At 44.1% G+C, this 20,951-nt stretch overlaps 1 non-coding gene across 1 annotated transcript; it reads right to left on the bottom strand.

Annotated features, from left to right (window-relative positions):
- Nucleotides 1-606: 606 nt before the first annotated feature.
- Nucleotides 607-708, bottom strand: LOC129080978 (U6 spliceosomal RNA). Its single transcript, XR_008530249.1, has one exon. It is a non-coding gene; the product is annotated as a U6 spliceosomal RNA (small nuclear RNA).
- Between the last annotated feature and the right edge of the window lie 20,243 nt (nucleotides 709-20,951).

Below are 20,951 nucleotides of genomic sequence, written 5' to 3'. Positions count from 1 at the left end.
CACAGGAATCACCTGAAGAGCTGTAGATAACAACATGTTGGTGCCTGGGGCTCACTCTGAGCAGCTAGAGTTTGAAAAGATCTGCAGGTGATCTTATGAGTAGCTAAAGATAAGAACCAATGAGCTGGTAGAGCTTCAGGGAAGACTGCTTATTACACAAAAAATATGAAAAAATCTTACAGGAACAAGTCTACCACTATACTCGAAAAAACCTAAATTGCCTATCATAGGCAAGGCATTGTCACAACCCCTTGTGACCACTTCTCTCTCCTCTATTTTGTTTTTTCCAGAATGTCATATAAACAGGATTGTACAATATGAAACCTTAAGAGAGCGATCTTCTTTCAGCATCCAAAATCATTTTTAAAAAGATTTTATTTATTTATTTTTAGACAGAGGGGAAGGGAGGGAGAAAGAGAGGAAGAGAAACATCAATGTGTGGTTGCCTCTCACATGCTCCCTACTGGGGATCTGGCCTGCAACCAAGGCATGTGCCCTGACTGTGAATCTAACTGGCAACCCTTTGGTTCACAGGCCAGCGCTCAATCCACTGAGCCACACCAGCTAGAGCCAAACTCTTTTTAATAACAGCAGAATCTGGGGTTTAAAGATATAGAGCACGGATTTGCAGGTCATCCTTGGCAGAGGCCATACTAATATTCCCTGTATTTTTACAAGTTTAATATTTGTGCTGCCCAAGCCAGGCAGAGAGTGACTTTTCATTCATCATAAAGCCCCTGACACCCATTCATGTTCTCATGGGAGAAGTGTTTGACTACAAAGAAGCAGCAAAAGGGAATGTTGGGAGTAACAGGGAAACATCAGGCTACCGGGGACCAGAGCTCCCCTAACAGTACTTGACATCCAGAGGCAAACCAGAGCACTCTGAGTGAGGGAAGTGGGTATCTCCGTTAAGCCTGATTAACTCTAATGGGTAAGATGAGCTTCTAGATCAAGATCTTTCTGATCCCTCAATAAAAGTGGGAAATTTCAGACACTAACTGGCTGAAGCCAAAAAGAAAAGTATCAGGGACAGGCAGTGCCCCTCAACTTTATATGAAGCAGTTTCACGTCTGTGTAGTCATATTGAGCCACCAGTGAGATAAAGAACTTTTCTCATTTGTCCATCCCTTCACCTTTTTGGTTACAGAGCACAGAAGAGAATAAAATCTCCTGTGCCAGCCTTGGTTCCCAAGAAGCCACCAAGCCTCCTGGAAATCCTTACCTGGCAGATTCAGGGTAGGTCTCAGGCTTTTCTTTTTAACACAGTTTCAGTGACTTGAGTTGCACAGCTCCAAACCGGGCTACGGGCGCAAGATGGAAATTGCTCCCAGTTCCCAGCCCGGGGAAGGAACAGGGTGAAACCCCCAAGCAGGTTGCTGGTACGCTAGGCCGCTCCGGAACGCCGCGCGCCGCGGGACGGGTCTTCTCAGGCTAGGCGAAGGCGTCGTTGGTGCTTTATGGGTTCCGCTACACCCGGCCCTCAGGCTTGCTCCGGGCTCCGCGCTGAGACAGCGATAGCGTTGGTAGTGTCGTTCCGCCTGGCGCCTGCAGGGGCCGTGGAGGCCTGGACTTGGGGACAGAGTGGCCTGTGTCCCTGCAAGGCCTTTCCCGGAGTCATGGCTCCGGAGTCGGGGGTGTGTTGGGCGCCGAGGTCGCGGGTGTGGCTACCGCTCTACCTGACACCCCTGTGGCTGGGTCTGCATGCGCACTGGGTTTCAGAGCTTGGTTCCCCTCTCCTCCCACCAGCAGCTCCAGGGGTCCGCACACGCGCGTCTCATGCGGGACAGCACCGCGCCGCGCTGGGGCGAGTCCAGGTGTGCAGCCTCGTTCTGGGCCCTACCCCCAGCAAGCTGGGCCCAGAGAGGCTGGGCGTCGCCTCTCTGAGTGGAAGTGCCCAGTGTCACCCAGCTTGCTCTTGGCCCTTCGAACCTTGGGGAGGACAGACTTGGACATAGTGAAGGGACGTCACCCTTTAGCCCCAGCTATGGACTGACTCCACAGCATCAGGTTTGACTCTTCAGGGTGCAGAGGCCGCGAAGCCCTCCTGGGAAGTTAGTACCCGGCCTAGGAGGAGGAGGACACTGGGAAGAGGCCAGGCATCCCAAAGAAGGGCCAAACCTGAAACTGCTTTCACTGCGGCCACAACTAACCTTCCAGGCCCAGGAACCGGAGACCATAGTGGAGGTGAAGGTGAAGGCCACCAGTAGGCTGTTCCCAAAAGCTAGAAGAAAGAGGGGAGGACAACAGAGGGTAAACACACCTGGGAGAGTGGTTCTCGGCCAGGAGCAGAGGCCAGTGGGGCCATTTGAAGCCTTGCCACCCACTCCCTTTATCACTTCATTAAGTTATATATTCTTCCAGATGTTCTAGCTCAGCTGTGTAAAGGTGGGCACCTTCTGTGGCCACATACTCCCCCATTAGTGTTGGGGATGGGGCAATTCAGGTGACCCTGTTGATTTTCAGTCATTCTCTCTTTTTTAAAACATTATATTTTGTTGATTATGCTATTTCAGTTGTCCCAATTTTCCCTGTTTGCCCTCCTACATCCAGCACCCCCCACTCCCTCAGGCAATCCCCACACCATTGTTCATGTCCATGGGTCATGCGTATAAGTTCTTCAGCAACTCCATTTCCTATACTGTACTTTACAGCCCCATGGCTATTCTGTAACTACCTCTTTGATTTCTTAATCCCCTCACCTCTTCATCTATTCCCCAATACACCCCTCCCATCTGGCAACCATCAAAACACTTTCTGTATCCATGAGTCTGTCTCTGCTCTTCTTGTTTGCTTAGTTTGTTTTTTAGATTCAATTGTTGATAGATGTCTTTATTACCATTTTATTGTTCATAGTTTTTATCTCTTTTTCTTAAGTAAGACCCTTTAACATTTCATAAAATAATGGTTTGGTGATGGTGAACTGCTTTAGTTTTTTCTTAGTCTGGGAAGCTCTTTATCTGCCCTTCAATTCTAAAAGATAGCTTTGTAGAGCAGAGCAGTCTTGGCTAGAGATCCCTGCTTTTCATGACTGAGTATTTCTCGCCAATCCCTTCTAGTTTGCAAAGTTTCTTTTGAGAAATCAGCTGACAGTCTTATAGGAATCCCCTGTAGGTAGCTAACTTCTTTTCTCTTGCTGCTTTTAAGATTCTCTCTTTATCTTTAACCTTTGGCATTTTAATTATGATGTGTCTTAGAGTGGCCCTCTTTCCATCCATCTTGTTTGGGACTCTCTGTGCTTCCTGGACTTGCATATCTATTTCCTTCACCAAATTAGGTAAGTTTTCTTTCTTATTTTTTCAAAAAGATTCCCAATTTCTTTCCCTTTCTTGTCTCCCTCAAGCACGCCTATGTTACAAATGTTGGACCTCTTGAAGTTGTCCCAGAGGCTGCTTTCACCAGCGGTGTCCAACCTGTGGCTGGTGGGCAGCATGCAACCCAGGATGGCTGTGAATGTGGCCCGACACAAAATTATAAATTTACTTAAAACATTATGAGATTTATCTTTTTGTTGTTGTTCAAGTACAGTTGTCTCCATTTTCTCACCACCAGTTCCCCCCTCTCCACCCACCCCTACCTCCCACCCTCAATCCAACCCCTCTTTGGCTTTGTCCATGGGTCCTTTATATGTGTTCCTTGATGATTCTTCCCCTTCTTCCCCCTGTTATCCACCTCTCCTTGCCCCTCTGGTTACTGCCAGTTTGTTCTTTATTTCAATGTCTCTGCTTATATTTTTCTTGCTTGTTTGTTTTGTTGATTAGGTTCCACTTATAGGTGAGATCATATGGTATTTGTCTTTCACTGCCTGACTTATTTCACTTAGCATAATGCTCTCCAGTTCCATACATGCTGTCATGAAGGGTAGTAACTCTTTTTTTCTCTCTACTGCGTAGTATTCCATTGTGTAAATGTACCATAGTTTTTTCACCCACTCATTTAATGATAGGCACTTAGGTTGCTTCCAGCGCTTGGCTATTGTAAACTGTGCTGCTGTGAACATTGGGGTGCATAGGTTCTCTTGAATTGGTGTTTCAGGATTCTTAGGGTATAATCCTAGCAGTGGAATTGCTGGGTCAAAAGATAGTTCCATCTTTAGTTTTTGAGGAAATTCCATACTGTTTTCCACAGTGGCTGCACCAGTCTGCATTCCCACCAATAGTGTACTAGGGTTCCCTTTTCTTCACAACCTTGCCAGGACTTGTTGTTTGTTGATTTGTTTATGATGGCCATTTTGACTGGTGTGAAATGGTACCCCATTGTGGTTTTAATTTGTGTCTCTCTGATGGCTAGTGGTGATGAACATCCTTTTTCATATGTCTCTGGGCCCTGTGTATGTCCTCTTTGGAGAAGTGTCTGTTCAGATCCTTTGCCCATTTTCTAATTGGATTGTTTGTCTTCCTGGTGTGGAGCCATTTGAGTTCTTGATATATTTTGGAGATCAAACCTTTTTCTGAGCTATCATTGGCAAATATATTTTCCCAGATGGTTGGTTCCCTTTTCATTTTGCTGATATAAAACATTATGAGATTTTTTCGTGATTACATTTTGCAGTGTATTTAATGTGTAGCCCAAGACAGCTCCTCTTCTTATAGTGTGGTACAGAGATGCCTAAAGGACACCCCTGGCTTACACTATCCTCATTTATTTTTGGATTCTTTTTTCTTCTTGCTGTTCTGATTGGTTGGTTTTTTTTCTTCCTTATCTTCCAAACCATTGATTTGATTCTCAACCTCATCTGCCCTACTGTTGTTTCCCTGTAAGTTGTTCCTTATTTCACTTAGTGTATCCTTTGTTTCTGACTGGATCTTTTTATGCTGCTGAGGTCCTCACTAAGTTTCTTGAGTGTCCTTATAATCAGTGTTTTGAACTCTGCATCTGGTAGATTGCTTATCACCAATTTGTTGAGTTCTTTTTCTGGAGTTTTGACCTGTTCTTTCATTTGGACCATGTTTCTTTGTCTCCTCACTTTGGCAGCCTCCCTGTGTTTGTTTCTATGTATTAGGTAGAGCTGCCGTGACTCTGTCTTGGTAGCGTGGCCTAATGTAGTAGGTGTCCTGCTTGTTTTTCTTGCTTGTTTGTTTTGTTGATTAGGTTCCACTTATAGGTGAGATCATATGGTATTTGTCTTTCACTGCCTGACTTATTTCACTTAGCATAATGCTCTCCAGTTCCATCCATGCTGTCACGAAGGGCAGTAGCTCTTTCTTTCTTTCTGCTGCATGTTGGGGTCCTGTGGCACAGCCTCCCCTATCACCCAAGCTGGGTACTAAAGGTGAGCCCTTTGTGTGGGATGAGTACACACTCCTCTTGTGGTTGAGCCCTAGATTACTGTTGTCAGGTCAATAGGAGGGATTTACCCTAGCCAGTCAGCTGCAAGGACTGGCTGTGACCACTAACCACCAACCTCTGCCCTCTGTAGAGGACCAGCTGTACAGGGCAGGGTGGTGGTGCTCCAAAATGGTCTGTAGCTGTCCAATGGGTGCACAGGCTCTGGGGTATCCTGATGGTGCAGGCCAAAGTCAGCCCCCACCTGTCTTTTATCTGGGGCCACCCTGCTAAGCTATGGAACAATCTGAGATGGCTGCTACTTGTGCTGGGCAAAGCCAAACTGTGAATCTAGGCTGGCTGCTGCTAGTGCTGGGCCTGGAGCCACTTAGCAAGAGGTATGGGGGCTGGAGACTGGAGGCTGACTGAGGCTGGTTGTTGTTTGTTTGAGAGGATTTAGGAAGTTGTGAAGCCTGAGCCAAGACCAGCCATTCATATGGAAAATTCACTGTAAATAGCTTGGGTGGGCCCATAAGTTGGGTGGGACAGAATCTCAGGAGATCTGCAGGGCAGGTCAAACAGTATTAGCCAGGTTGATGGAGTCTCAGATATGGCACCCACCTGCTCACTTTGTGGCTCTGTCGGGGGATGGTTCAGAAAAGAGACAATCGCCTCTGCCTGTCTTTCTGGGAAAAAGCTGTCCCCCAGCTCTTGCCTTGATGCCAGACATTTCAGTTCCTGCCTATATGCCACTGGTACCTTTCAAACTGCTATCCAAGTGCTGGAGCTCAGAGGGAGTGAGTCTGAGTAAGTCTGTGTGTGGGTTCTTTAAGAGGAACTGTTTCAGAAATTTCTTTCACCAACCCAATCTCTACTGGTTTTTGCAGCCAGAAGTTGTGGGGACTTATCTTCCTGGCACTGAAACCCTTGGCTGGGGTCCTGGTGTGGGGCTGGGACTCCTCTATCCTGAGGTATCCCTCTTGAATTTTTATCCACCACACATGGATATGGAACCAGCTTGTTCCATGTTTCTCCCCCTCCTACCAGTCTGGATGGTTTCTTTAATGCTGTAGTTGTCAGACTTCCATTCAGCTCGATTTCTGACTGTTCTGAGTGATGGTTGTTCTATATTTTAGCTGTAATTTTGGTGTGGTTGTGTGAGGAGGTGAGCCATGTTTGCCTGTGCCACCATCATGACTGGAAGTCCTAAGCCATTCCTTTTCAAACTTTAGCATCTCCTGTCCTTCGCCAAGTTGGCCTTGTTAATTTGATTTTTTTATTCTTCAGCACACATGCTCAAGGCTACAAAACTGGCCCATGGGAGGACAGAACCAATTTCCGGAACTGCCACCTCCTGTTTTTCCCTTATGCCCAGGAAGCGCTTTAGAAATGCATCCTCTCAGCCCTCACCACAGCCACTGAGCCAGTGTATCTCTCACAGGACCCTGAGGAATCCACACGCGTGTTGAGGTGTGAGGAGTGCTGAACTTACCATGCTACACTGGCCTTCCCACCTCCATGCTTCTGTTACTGTCAGCCATAATCACTTCTCTGGCTGGTTGGAGTTAGTTCTCTGTTTAAAGCTTTAATGGTACACAGCCCTATAATAGAGGGGCTCTTACAATGTTATGCTGAGTCCTAATGATTCTAGGAATAGCAAGTGCAGCTTTTCAGGAAGAATAGCGTCTGTGCTGGGTTTTCATGGGTGATGGGAGAACTATAACTTCTTCCCCTTCAAGTCTGTATCTCTCCATGGACTTGCCCCAGGACTTGCTTTGTGCTGTTACCTGTCTTACAGGAGGAGTCCATATCTGTATTTTCTTTTTCTTAAAAAGATTTTATTTATTTATTTTTAGAGAGAGAGAAAGGGAGAAAGAGAGGGAGAGAAACATCCATGTGTGAGAGAAACAGCCATTGTGTTGCCTCTCATACTCCCTCATCTGGGGACCTGGCCCTGGCCTGCAACCCAGGCATGTGCCCTGACTGGGAATCAAACCAGAGACCTTTAGATTTGCAGGCTGACACTCAATCCACTGAGCCACACCAGCCAGGACCATGTCTGTATTTTCACAAGGCCTAGTGGAGGACCTGCATATTGGAGGCCCAGAAAGCAACTCTCTAGTAGAATGTGGCCAGACTGTGGTTACACTTCAGCACCTTATAGCCTGCTATGGCCTGTGGATAGTGGCGAGCCTCATGCAGCTGTGTACAGGGTGTTCTCTCTAGTATAGGCTGGCAAGGCTGCTCCTCAGCTCCTTTTGACTGAGCTCTGTCCCAGGGTCATGGAGGTAATGTGCCAACTGTGCTGGGATCTCCAGCTTGGCAAGTCTGGAAGCTATAAATGCCATAGGGGTTAACCTTCCTTATGCCTTCCTAGTGCTCCTTTCTCAGGACCCTGCTCCTCCTCCAGAGAGATACCTGGGAGAAGAGGGAACAAGTTTATTCATGAAAACCAGGCCCCAGATGAGCTGAGGCTCTTAATTTTTCCTTGAACACTTGAAGTATGAATATCTTTGCATCCTTTTCTCTGGAGCCTCTTTGTTTGGAAACTGACCCCAATTCCTGGGCTGAGCCCATCAAAGTGGATGCTGGCCTTCTTGCCCCTTGCCCAGGGCTCTCTCCTCTGCTCAGTACACACTCAGACCTTTGGTTTATCTCTCCAGTGGACACTGTGGTGGGTACCAAGGAGCATGAGAGAGCCCCAGCCTTGCAGGAGTGTCACAGCCACAATGGGGAGAGGACTCTGGCACCCAGGATGAAGCCCAGCCACAGTAAGGATATGCAAGGTTTGATGGCAGGTGGAGTGGGAAAAGGAGAACCAGCCTGTGCTGGAAAGGTTGGGGAAGGCAGGGTGTGGACAGGTTAGGAGGCTGTTGGAGGCTGGGTCCCTGTTCTAAATGTGTGGAGACCTGTGAACTAAAAGGACAAGTGGCCTGAGTCCATATATGTGACATGCAGCGGAACAGTGGGGATAGGATAATCACAATAAACACCCCTATTCAGAAAGGTGAAGCATGGGAGGTGCTCAGCAGTCCCAGGGCCATGACAATTATGAAATTCCACTGGACAGACTTGGTGAGGCTCATTGACCTTGGGAGTGGGAACATCTTTGGTTCTGCCATGGTTCTGCTCCCTGGGTGGAGCTCTCAGTCTAGTGCTCTCTTCCTCTGCTCTTAGCCCTTCCCTTGGAAATCACTTCCTTTTGCAGTATCCTCCTTGGTTACAGAAGGAGGTGATAGTGGACAAGAAGCTCTCTTGAGGGCTAAACAGCTTTTTCATCTTGCTTGAGTAGGTTGGCAGCCCGGGGATATTTTTCAGATTATGAACATTTAAGAATAAATGTAAAAAACATAATCAGCTCTTTATGTATTTGCTTTCATCAGCTCCATGTGTCAATAGCTTTACACACAGTCCTTTTTGAAATATGCCCCTCACTTTAGACTTAATTGTGGAGCTTTTGGGGGTTCCTTAGGAAAGTCATACTTTTGGTCGTTCTAAGCAATCCAGTCCCACTGAAAGGAGTTACTAGGAACCATTTGAAATTATCCAGAGGTTTAAGCAAAAGATTTGACAACCCCACCTGTGACTTGGTCCTTGCCACTTCACTGAGTTTTTATCATCCAGTGTCATGCAAAAAGCCTTGTATATATGTCTTTGACCAGTTGGAAATGAGAATCGGTTAAATGTCCAACCTTGCAAGTCCTGGAATTTCTGGATACTTTATTTTGCCTTCCATTTTTATTTTGCAAACCAGAAAACTCTTGAGCTCATTTTTCCCCCCTCTTGTAAGTACTTGTTCCAATGCTGCCAATAACAACCAACTCACATTACTGATGTTTCCAGCCTATTCTCATAACATCAGGAGCCTACTCTTACATTGTTTATCTTTCAACTTATTGCAGGCAACAGTGTTACCAAAGAGTTAAGCACCAAATTACAGAGGCTGCCATCTTGCCAGTGGTGTCCTCACCACCTGGCCCTGAAGCCAATTCACATCTTTTAGGTTATTAGGGCAGAACCCCAGTTTGAGCACCAGTTTTTTTAAAGAGTCAGTTTAGTCTAGTTATGCTGTGGTAACAATGGCAAACCCTCAGAGACCTACGCCCACAAAGATTTATTTCTTGCCCACATCACACATAAGGAATGGCTTTGTCCACAACTTCACTATGGGATCACTTGCTATTCTCAGAGCAAAGGGAAAAGAGCAATTGCAGAACCCCCACGGGCTCTAAAAGCTTTTGCTCATAATAACTCATGTCACTTCCTCCACATTCCACTTGTGAATGATTATTTAACCACCCTCAGATCAGTGAGGTGTGAAGCTATATCCTTGGGGAGAGGGGTGGGCATATACCGAATATATTGAAGAAGTTATTTTTCACAAGAGTTTACTGTGGTAGTGAGTTTTCCTTTGACTATTTTGGATTTTTTTTTGTTAATGTAAAGTTGTTACTTTAACTTATTTTATGGAATAATTACTAATTGGGATTTGATTTTTATACGTTTTGTGGGGAGCATAATGGTAGTTTATGCTACCCTCACTTGTCTGCTTTTTAGTTCATAGTATATGGGTTACTGTGCAATATAAATCAAATGGGAGGTGTTCTATTGCTGTTGTAGTGGGTGACAGGATAGTCCTGGCTGGGACCCACAGAATGATTGTCCCTGTGGTGACTTGGGGCCCAGGGTCTCACTCTTAAATTTGTATATTCAGGAACTGGAAAACAGTTAGGTTTTGGTGGGGAGGATTCACACTAATAAAACAGTTGGGTTTTCATAGAGAGGATTTATGCCAATTAAACTTACAAAAGTCTTACTGATTCACTAGGTGGCTACTTGGTTTACTTTTGCTGAACTGTGTGCTGGCGAGCAGATGCAGGGATAAATTATTATAACCCCAAATTACTTGATTTGGCCTTAGTAAGAATTGTCATTAAAATCATAGGTCACAAGTTTTAAAAAGACTTAATTTGAAGACTACTAATAATAGTGAATTGGAGAATGAAAATTACTAGAATATTCTTTGCATCCTTAAATGCAGTAGTATTAATGTCCATTACTTGATTCTAATTAAATACAACTAAATTGAGAATAAATCTCATGAAAATGGAGGAAATGAGTTGCATTTATCTCCCTCACCTAAGCAGAATGTCTCTGTGCGCCTCTCTTAAGACCCTGATTATATTTCTAAGCAGCTTGATGTTGATATGTGTGCATTGAGTGGGATGCTACAATCCTTGAAATAGCTTAAAATATTTTTAACATGTAAAAGCCCAAAACTGAGCATTGGGTTAACTAGGAACTCTTGGAATCCCTTCTTGCACATCCTAAGGGTGTGCTCAGACACAGGCTGCTCTTCTTCTCTGGGCCATGAGTATGCTTCCAAGGGTGCAAGAGTGTCTTCTGTGTTTCAGGACCTGTTGACATTCAAGGATGTGGCTCTGGATTTCACCCAGTAGGAGTGGGGGCAACTGGACCATGCTCAAAGGGACCTGTATAGGGAGGTCACGCTGGAGAACTCCGAGAACCTGGCCTCCCTGGGTGAGCTCAGCTCCTCCAAAGCCCAAAACCTGCCCATCAGGCCATCTTTATTACTGTGGTATTTAAAAGCCAGGGGTTTCTGAGCCTCTTGGCTGAGTTTTGCCCTGGAGTTCTGGAATCAGACATGTACATTATCTTTTGGGCCCAGAGATACAGTATTTTTGCTGCTTATTCCTAGGAAAAGTCTTGTTCCTTACAAAATTGAAGAAGTTTCATGACTCTTCCTCATGATAGTTCACAGATAGTTCACATTGCCCATTCTTTGGAGGCTATCCACACCTGTAATATTTCTCCACTCTGAAGACCAAGGGCCAAAGCCTTGGCCTCTAACATACACTGGCACAACCCGTTCTTTCTCTACCATCAGGGCTTCCAGTGGCCAAACCATATGTGATCTACCAGTTGGAGGAAGTGGGAGAAATCTGCGTGTTAGAGAGAGAAATCTTAGCAGATGTCCATGCAGGTGAGTGAGACCTAAGCTGCAATACACATAAGTAAGGACCAGCTGTGGGTGGGAAATTGCCCTGAACCCTTGGTCAGAGGCTACCTTTGAGAAGATGAGTTCACTTGCAAGGAACCCTTAATTCCAGAACTTGGAATACTTGTGGGCCTTTGTAATTATCTCTAGTGTCAGGAGAAAAGATGTTCATTTTTTCCTCTAGTGTTTACGCTTCCTGGTACCCATCTCTGCTCACCTCTTCTGGGTTCTTGGTGCTACACATCATCAGTGGATGTCAGACAGTGTTAGATGGAATCTAACAATCAACATTTGTAAGTGGCCAGGCAATCCCATATTGGCAGAATAAAGGGAGCTAGTAAAGGATCAAACAGAACAATGCAGTAGGCCGGAAATTAAAGGGTCATAGGCCAGGACAGACAGGTGATGTCAGGAAAATCCAGGTGAGGACACTTCAAGATTGATTAAGCTGAGCTGCACTAGAGGTGTTTCCAGGAACAAGGAAAACTCCTTGCATGTTGTCAATGGCATCTCTGTGAGACAGTTTATTCCTAGGTGACTTGAGGGAACCCAGTGGCTCCACTCCTTGGGGCAGAATTCTGGACTCAAAGCTCTCCTGATTGCCATGGGTAGCCCAAGCATACTGGAGCTGATGACAGTCTGTGCCAGTGTTCATCTCCAAGGCGGAGTTATAGCCTCAGGCCAGATCTAAAGCTCAGAAAAGCAGCGCTCAAATACTGAGCGCACAGGCTAGGCCTCATCACAGGAACGTTATAAAACAGAGGATGGAGAGGAAAGATGCTGATTTCCTCTGTAATACTACTTTCTTGGTCTTTTTTCCTTCCAGAATGAGAGCAAGGGTCTGATGTCTGGGCCTAATCTCATGATTATATCTGTTTACAGTGGTCTACAAGTATGGCTGTGTTTCAGAATCTCTTATGGGAACCTGTTAGACATTCAGGTACCCAGGAGCCACATGAGAACAAGAATCTGGCATATGGGAGCACTGGTTAGGCCTCACCAGTCATTTCTCTCTGTGGAGGTGTATTAACTTTCTATTGTTGCTGAGATAAATTGCCACAGACCTAGTGGCTTTAAACGGCACAGTTAATTATCTCATAGTTCCTACATCAAAAATCTGGCATGGGTCTCATATAGTTACAACCAAAGTATCAGCAGGACTGCTTACTTCTTGGAGTGTCTGGGGAAGAATCTTTTTCCTGTTTGAATTGTTGGCAGAACCAGTTCCCTGTGGTTGTAAAACTGAGATTCTCATTTTCTTGCTGGCTGTAAACTGAGGAGCATTCCCAGCTTCTAGAGACTGCTACATTCCTTGTCTCACGTGTGCTTCCTCCACCCTACCATCCAAGCCACAAATGGCAGGCAGAATCCTTCTCACACTACATCTCTCTAAGCCAGAAAGTGTTGTCTCATTTTAAGGACTCATGTGATTAGATTGGGCCAACCTGAATGATCTAAGATTATCTCCCATCTCAAAGTCTGTGCCTTTAATCACATCTTAAGTACCTTTTCCCATGTAAGTTAACAAGGTTTTTGGGATTAGGGCATGGATATCTTCGGGGAGAATTCTTCTGTCTGTACCACATCATAGCAATACAGTACATGTTATATGTATGTGCATAAATGTACAGTGTGAACTGTGGTGTTGAGGAAGGCTTGGGCAGTCATCTTCCTACTGTACTCTCTTTACAATCTTTGGACTTACCTCGTGTACTAGAATCCAGGCACTGTTTTCTCAGCTTTTCCTAATCTCCAATCATATGCTTATCTCTTGCTTGACACCTCCAAAAGCTTCCTCAGACATACACCATTCTTGGAAGAAGCTATACACCTCTTTTAGATATTATTTTAAAGGTTAATTATCCTACAGCCATTCTAGAACTTCACTTTCTCTTGGCACTGAGAACAGGTAATACTAGAATGTCTGCCTCCCCCACCCCCAAGACCGGAAGAGAGGGCCTAAAGCCAAGGAATCAATGCTAAGTCAGGGAAGTTTCTTTCTTTTTAAGATTTTATTTATTTATTTTTAAAAAGAGGGGGAGGGAAGGAGAAAGAGAGGGAGAGAAACATCAATGTGTGGTTGCCTCTCATGTGCCCCCTACTAGGGACCTGGCCCACAGCCCAGGCATGTGCCCTGACTGGGAACTGAACTGGCGACCCTTTGGTTCGCAGGCTGGTACTCAATCCACTGAGCCACACCAGCCAAGGCGGGGACGTTTCAAAGAATTATTCCAGATAGCATCAGTGGAAAAACACAGTAGAGATGAACTCTGATCCTCCAAACTCAAAGCAGCCTGTGATTGTGATGACCAGTTAGAGACACATCCAGAAAAATGGGGGAGACTTGTGAAAGAAATGTCATTCACTCACAAATCTGCTTCCACCCTTAGGGGAGATCATAAATGGAGTGAACTGGGGAGAGGTTTAGGCTTAAGATCAGTCCTTGTTAAACAATGTGATATTACTACCAGAGAAGGATCCTATACATATGATACAGAATTCAGAGAGACTTCAGGGAGAAATAACTCTCAGAGAGCCCGTCCAGGGAAGAAATCCTGTACATTTAATGAATGCGGAAGTCCATTTCCAGTCAGAACTTAGGTGCCATCAGATGTCACACTGAAGAAAAACCCTAAGTGCAGTGAATGTGGGAGAGCCTTTGTCCATATTTCATCCATTATTAAACATCAGAGAATTCACACTGGGGAAAAGCCCTTTGGGTGCAGTGAATGTGGAAGAGCCTTCAACCTAAGTTCATCTCTTATCCTACATTATAGGTTTCATACTGGAGAGAAACCCTACAAGTGCAATAAATGTGGGAGAGCCTTTGGTCATATATCATCCCTTATTAAACATCAGAGAATTCATACTGGAGAAAAGCCCTATGGATGCAAGGAATGTGGGAGAACCTTCAGTCAGAGCTCACCTCTCATCGGATACTATAGGTTTCATACTGGAGAGAAACCCTACACATGTAACAGTGTGGGAGAGCTTTTGTTCACATTGCATCTCTTACTAAACATCAGAAAAGTCACACTGGAAAAAATGCTATGAATTTAGGGAATATAGGAAGGCTTTCAACTGAATTACATATGTCACTAAACCTCAGAAAATATACATTGGAGCAAAGCTCTATAAATGTCATGTATGAAGGAAGACTTCATTGGAGGACACATCTTGTTCAACACCAGATAGTGCATCCTGAAGAGACGTGCTATTGGTATCAAGAGGGAGGGTGGGCTTCCAGTCACACCTCCTCCCTCATCAAAGGTCACAGAATCAGCATGCTGAAGTCAGAGAAACCATGTGAATGCAATGAATTTGCAAAGGCTTTTGTCAGAGGATACATATTACTCAGCATCATACTGAGGAGAAGCCCTTAGTCACTTACTGTTCCTGCAAAAACAAAACAAAACAAAACAAAAAAAAACAGTGACATACTGGAGAGGAACTCTGTAGGTGTGGTAAAAGACTTCAGCAATACTTCTTAACTTACTTATCAAGAATACACACTAGACAGAAGCCCTGTGAAAGCAGCAGATGTGGAAAGACCTTCAGCTGGAGCTCATCCCTCATTGACCATTGGAGAATTCATTCTTGAGGAAAAACCCTGTGGACATGGTAAATGTGAGCGAGCCCTCAGCCAGACCTCTTCCCTTAATAAACATCAGCAAACTATCCTACAAGTTAGAAACCCTGGGAATGGAATGCATGTGGGAAAGCCTCTGCTGGATGTCCCACCCTTTTGCCACATGAAAGAACCTGTACTAGGGTGACTTCAAATTTAGTGAAACTGGGAAAACCCACTAGTATACTTCAGGCCCCAGTATATGTTCAGGCTTCACCCAAAAGAGAAACTGGGGGAGCTTAATGTGAGAAAAGTTCCTTCAGACCAGATATTGATACTAGAGCTGAAAGGAAGTGGAGATTTTCACCTGGTGGGGACTGTTTTTAAAAGAACACTTGTGCTTGTCTCCCCACCCTGTCACTGTGTGAGTGGGGGTATTACTGTGTGAGCGACAAAAATGGTGGCTGAGAGGTCCACCAGGGATCTAGCCCAACCATACTTTAGAGCTAAGGAAAGTGATCTTCAGAAAGTGCCGCACCCTGGCCTGCACTGGGCTGGGCCTCCCCTGGTTCACAGCTGTAGTTTGGGGAGCGAGAAACTGAAGGCCTTCCCTGTACAAAACCCACATGCACTTGTTTCTCTCTAATGTATGTCACCTTTCTCTAAGAGTGCAGTGGTATTTTTAAGTTTGAGGAAAAAAAAACATTTATATTAGATTTTTATGCTACTAAACTGGAATTTTTGAAAACTTTTTAAGTACTAAAATCACTAATAGATGGGTATTACAAAAATTCAAAACCTTAAAAACATTATTCTGAGTGAAAGTAGCCAGATGCCAAGGGCCATTTATATGAAATGTCCAGGAAAAACAAATCTTCAGAGACCAAGCAGATTTGTGAATACCTGGGGCTGTGAGTGGCAGTTGGGAGTGACTGCAAATGTTCCAAGGAATCTTACTTATATGGGTGGGTCCTAAATTTGGGTTATGGCGATGGCTGAACAATTTGGTAAATTTACTAAAAATCATTGAATTGTGCATATAAAATGGGGAGAATTTTATGCTATGTAAATAAAACTGTTCTTTAAAAAAATCAAATATACAGATATACCAACTATTGCTAAACTAAGTTTCTTCTCTCATCTGTTATATCAATCTATCTATGTATCTTCTGTATCACATTTTATTGTAATAATTACCCCTAAGCTTACTGGGTCTCAAGTTCTTATCATGCTGCCTCTGCAATTTCTGTAGAGAAGTCAAGACCAGGAGCTGGCATAGACCAGAGACATCTTGACTAAAGAGTTAGCTTGTACTAGGACAGTCCTTCAAGCATTTAAAGTCCAGATAAGGAGGTTGAGCCTAGAATTCAGGGAACCAGTGCAAAGTGGGTCCATGCAGACAAGGAGGATCTAGGGGTCCAAGAGGTTGGCCAAGGCAGAGGGGAGCAGGCAGGTGGGATGCACAGGAGCCATCTGTACAGCTGAGATTGGGATGTCACTCTGGAAGCCTAAAAATCTGTGCTTCTTCCCAAAGAGCCAAGGATCACAGGAGCAAAAATAGCAAATATTTTACATTACTAATAGCTTAATTTGCTGAACTGCGCCTTTTCTCCCTGTGCCCTTCTGTTACCCCCACTCAAATCACTTTATATACCTGGAAGCGTGCAACAACTTTGTAACTAGCCTTGGCCTGAAATTGGTCCCTTCTTATTGTGTAACTCTGTCATAGTGAACATTCTTGTGCACCTACTGCCCGCTCTGAAAGCCTTCATACTGCTGACAGGATAAATCCTCACCCCTCAGTTTGGCATTTAACACCTGCTTCAATCTTTCCTAACATCCTGCTGCTCCTGACAAGAACCTCTATTTCACACAAAGGAGCTTGGTTGCTGTACCTCAGAGGTGCCTCCACACTTACCTAAAGCCCAGTAAGTCAGAAATGTTCAGATGCCCCCTTCTCAGGGAGAAGTTTCTTCTAAGGGAGAAGTTTCTTCTAACAGCTATGTGAAGCTATATCTTAATCATTTGCAATTGAAAAAGCATTTGTTCTTCCATACAGTTTTAAAAATAAGAGCTATCTGGACTTGAGGTAATTCTTACCACTGTCTTGATCTATTAATTTGAATCATTTATCATCTTGCCACTTAGCTCCTGAGCTATATTCACAGCTGCTGCAGCTCATTTCTCATACTTCCTCTCAGAAAGGAGCACAAAGTATGTCCTTACTAACCATGTGTTTATTTGGAAAACAACTTTTATTGCCCAGATTTTTTCTGTGCTTCTGATTGACTTCACAGTTTCATACTAGATGAAAAGCTTTCCTTCTAGAAAACCACCAATTAAATATTTTCTTAGAAAAATATCATGTTGCTTCCTGTAATTATTTTTTAAATTCAAATATAGGTTGCCACTGTTCCATCTTTTGGGAGTGGACTGGTATGTGTATACATAAAAGTTCCCTGCTGTTTTCTTTTGTAGTGCTACCATGACTCCTCATACCAACTAACCAGAGGCAGGCCAGACCTCACAGGTTAGGGACACTGAACTAGACAAGATTGCTCTCACTTCAGATACCAGCCACAAGTCTGGGGGTCCCTAGGTGAACTTCTGACTATCTAGCTACAAATTTGGGAGTTCCTATTACTTTTTCATGTTCTGTAATTCTCTAGAACAACTCTCAGAACTCAGGAAAGGGCTATATTTATTATAATTTTATTACAGCAAAAACATACAAATCAAACCAGCTTAAGGAGACACATTAGGTGAGATCTGGAACTATCCCAAAAGTGAGGCTTCTATTTCCCCCAGGAACACATCATCCTGCCGGCATATAGATGTGTAACAATATGCAGAGTACTGCCAAACCAGGAAGCTCACCAGAGCCTTGTCCAGGGTTTTTAATGACATTTTATTTTCTTGTAATGATTAATTGACCATTCAGTTGAACTCAATTTCCAGTGCCCCTCCCCTCCCTGGATACGGGGCTGATAGTACATGGCTCAAAGTCCTGGCCCTCTCATGCTTGGCTGGTCTTTCTTGCATGGTCAGCTCCCATCCTGAGCCACCTTATGAGCATAAACTGTGAGGTGTGGTCCCAGGGGCCCACTATGAATATCTCTCAGAAAATTGTAAGGATTTAGAAGTTACCTCCAGGGACCTGGGACAAAGGTCTGCCAGGTTCTTTATTACACAAGCACACACAGAAATTAATGTGAAAATGCTTCTTCAGTTATTCAAATAAACAAGTCCCAAAAGTTAACACTGTACTTTAGGCATTTCTTAACAAATAACTGCAATATACCACTTCTGCTTACAGGCAAGAACTTAAGACACAGACCCAAGGGAGTCTGGAAATTGAAGTCCTTTCCTGGTCAGCAATGGGCCCAGCTAAAAATTTGAGATCTACTGCTAAAGAAGAAATGAAGGATGGGTGTTAACAGATGACCAGAAATCTGTGCCTCCAGACCCAACTACTCCAAAGCTATTTGGGAGTGAGGTCCCATGCATGATATTCTCTGGGTCTCAGTCTTCTCTTGTGGTAGATGAAGGACTTTGCACTTGTGGAAATAAATAAAGACCCCTAAATGAGAACAAAGAGCCTATTTATTCTGAACTTGCTAAAAGATCAGCCACTATCACCTGCTTTTGGCAGAGAACCAAAGGCATGCAGGGAGTAATAGAGTGAGTAGAGTGAACAGAGTAATTAGAATGAGAACAAACAAAAAGGAAGCTTCAGGTCTGCCCTAATTCACGTTGTTGGCATGGGAAATCTGGAGGGAGCGGGACATCTTAGGTGACTGGTTTGGGAGCATATCTGGCTTCTATGATTGGTCCTAGGTTGGAATGGGGTGGGGTGGCTGGTAAATAGGGGAACTAGCAGTCATTGACCAAACTGTGGCTGTTGTGAGCTGACAGCAGCAGATGCCATGGTTTGGTTTCCAGACTGGTTGCTGGAAGGGTGTACGTCAGATTTCTATTGTCATATATGGTGTATCCATTGTCCACTGGTATAGTAAGTCCCTCAGTTCCCGCTTTTGGCCGTTCTCTTGCTTGAGAGAGGCTGACCAATTCAGAGATCCAGATCTTTACCACTCAGTGATTGTTCTATTGTCCCACAGTAAACAATATCATGAGATCTTTTGGATTTTTTCTTTATCCTCACCCACAGATATATCTTTATTGATTTTAGAGAGGAAGGGGGAGAGAGAGAAACATTGATGAGTTACCTTCAGAATGCCCCCTGACTGGGGATCAAACCTGCAACTTAGGTATGTGCCCTGACCAGGGATAGAACCCACAACCTTTTTTGTGTACAGGAGAATGCTCCAACCAACTGAGCCACCCGGCCAGGGTGATCTTAATGGATCTTTCATGTTGTATCATCATGGCACTCATGTGATAAGACAAAAGTTGTGCAGAAGCATTAAGCCAAGTGTTTTTTAAGGTGATACAGAGACTGTTCTACCATGCCTGTTCCATGGATCCACATACAGTGAGAAGTAATAGCAATGGCCCAGATGCTACCATAGTTAGTCAATAACAAGTTTATGTGCCCTGGCTGGGGTGGTTCAGTTGGTTGGAATGTCATCCTGTAATACCAAAAGGTTGTGGGTTCAATCCCTGGTCAATCCCACAAACCTAGGTTGTGGGTTTGATCCCTGGTTGGGGCATGTACAGGAGGCAACGGACACATTTCTCTCACATCCGTGTTTCTGTTTCTCTCTCTCTCTTGCTCTACCCCCACCTTCCCTCTCTCTTAAATCAATAAACATACCTTCAGGTGAGGCTTAAAAAAAAGTTTATGCAATTGCCCATAACTACTTGTGCCATTGAGCTGAGGTACAGCTGCACATCCTCCATCAAGGGAAGAGATGCTGTCATTGATAAACTTCTGCCAGAGGCAGTTATAGGTCTCTTATAGTATTTCCCACCATTGGAAATACTGCTGACTGTTCACATGAACAATCCCCAAGGCAGAGTGCCTGAATAATCAAGGGTGATCCCATTTTGGAGCTCTTGGCTGAGTTGGAATTTCCAGCATTGGTGACTTAAGAGTTAGGATTTCTGTGTACAGACAAGTCTTTGAATACTATTCCTAAACTGCATGAAGATTTAGTCTGAGGAAAACAAAACAAGTTGACCTGGCTGCAGTGAAGTAGAATCCAGTGGAGGCACATAGAGAACCAGAAAAAAAGTTGTTCATGATGAGATTGGGAACAAATCCTGTATTTGCTGTGACATATTTGGGTCCATATTAGTATCTTTCAGGTGACAACTCACCCATTATCCTGTAAATCTTGTTGAATTTAAATTTAGAACTGCCTGGGGTCTGATCAATAGATTGTAATAACTAGCTCTTTTTCTGGGAGAGAGAGAGTAGTCACAGGTTGGTTTGTTTTAAGGTCATTTGTCCCTGTAGGTGCAAGTAGAAAAGCCATTGGCTATAATTCCCTATAGTTTCATTTGACAAGACCAGAATTGTTCACATTTATTTATCATGATAGTCTGGCAATGAATAGCATATCGAGCAGTTGGTAAGGCCAAAAGCAGTGGCTAGTGTTTGGAATAATCTAAGAATGGTGTTACAATGAGTATGTCTTGACCTAACAATTATAATAACAAGGACAGAAGATAGAAAAGGGGCCATGATTATAGGTGATGACAACCACAGATACATGGAAATGAGAACAGGACCTCTAAGCAAGCAGACGAAAAAACAAAACAGGGCTTTGACACGGGTCTTGGTCTGACATCTTGGGCAGAAATCATCTACTATCTGAGGTCATCTATTTGTTTCAAAGATCTTTGGTTGCATACTTCTGAAGATCAGTTACTTCCAGATTATCTTGGAGAATTCCCAGTTTGAAGTGCTCTGTTGGAGTAGGCTTCCAGTTGTGTTGATTCTGGACTTTTTCTTTAGTTGTTAAATATATACTGAGAATGGACAGCCTAGAGTCTCATTGTTGTATTTGTTAGCAGTACCTGATAAGGTCCCATACAATGAGGTTCAAGAGCAGTTTTTCTGTTGTCTCTTCCAGACATCAGACAAACTCATGGTTGAAGATAATAAAGAGGTTATTTAGGAAGATTCTATGGGAA

The sequence above is a fragment of the Pteronotus mesoamericanus genome, unplaced genomic scaffold, assembly GCF_021234165.1.
Source record: "Pteronotus mesoamericanus isolate MK-2021 breed Mesoamerican mustached bat unplaced genomic scaffold, CSHL_Meso_final contig_121, whole genome shotgun sequence".
Lineage (NCBI taxonomy): Eukaryota > Metazoa > Chordata > Mammalia > Chiroptera > Mormoopidae > Pteronotus > Pteronotus mesoamericanus.
The sequence above is the reverse complement of the archived record's forward strand: the minus strand, read 5'-3'. Positions and strand labels throughout refer to the sequence as shown.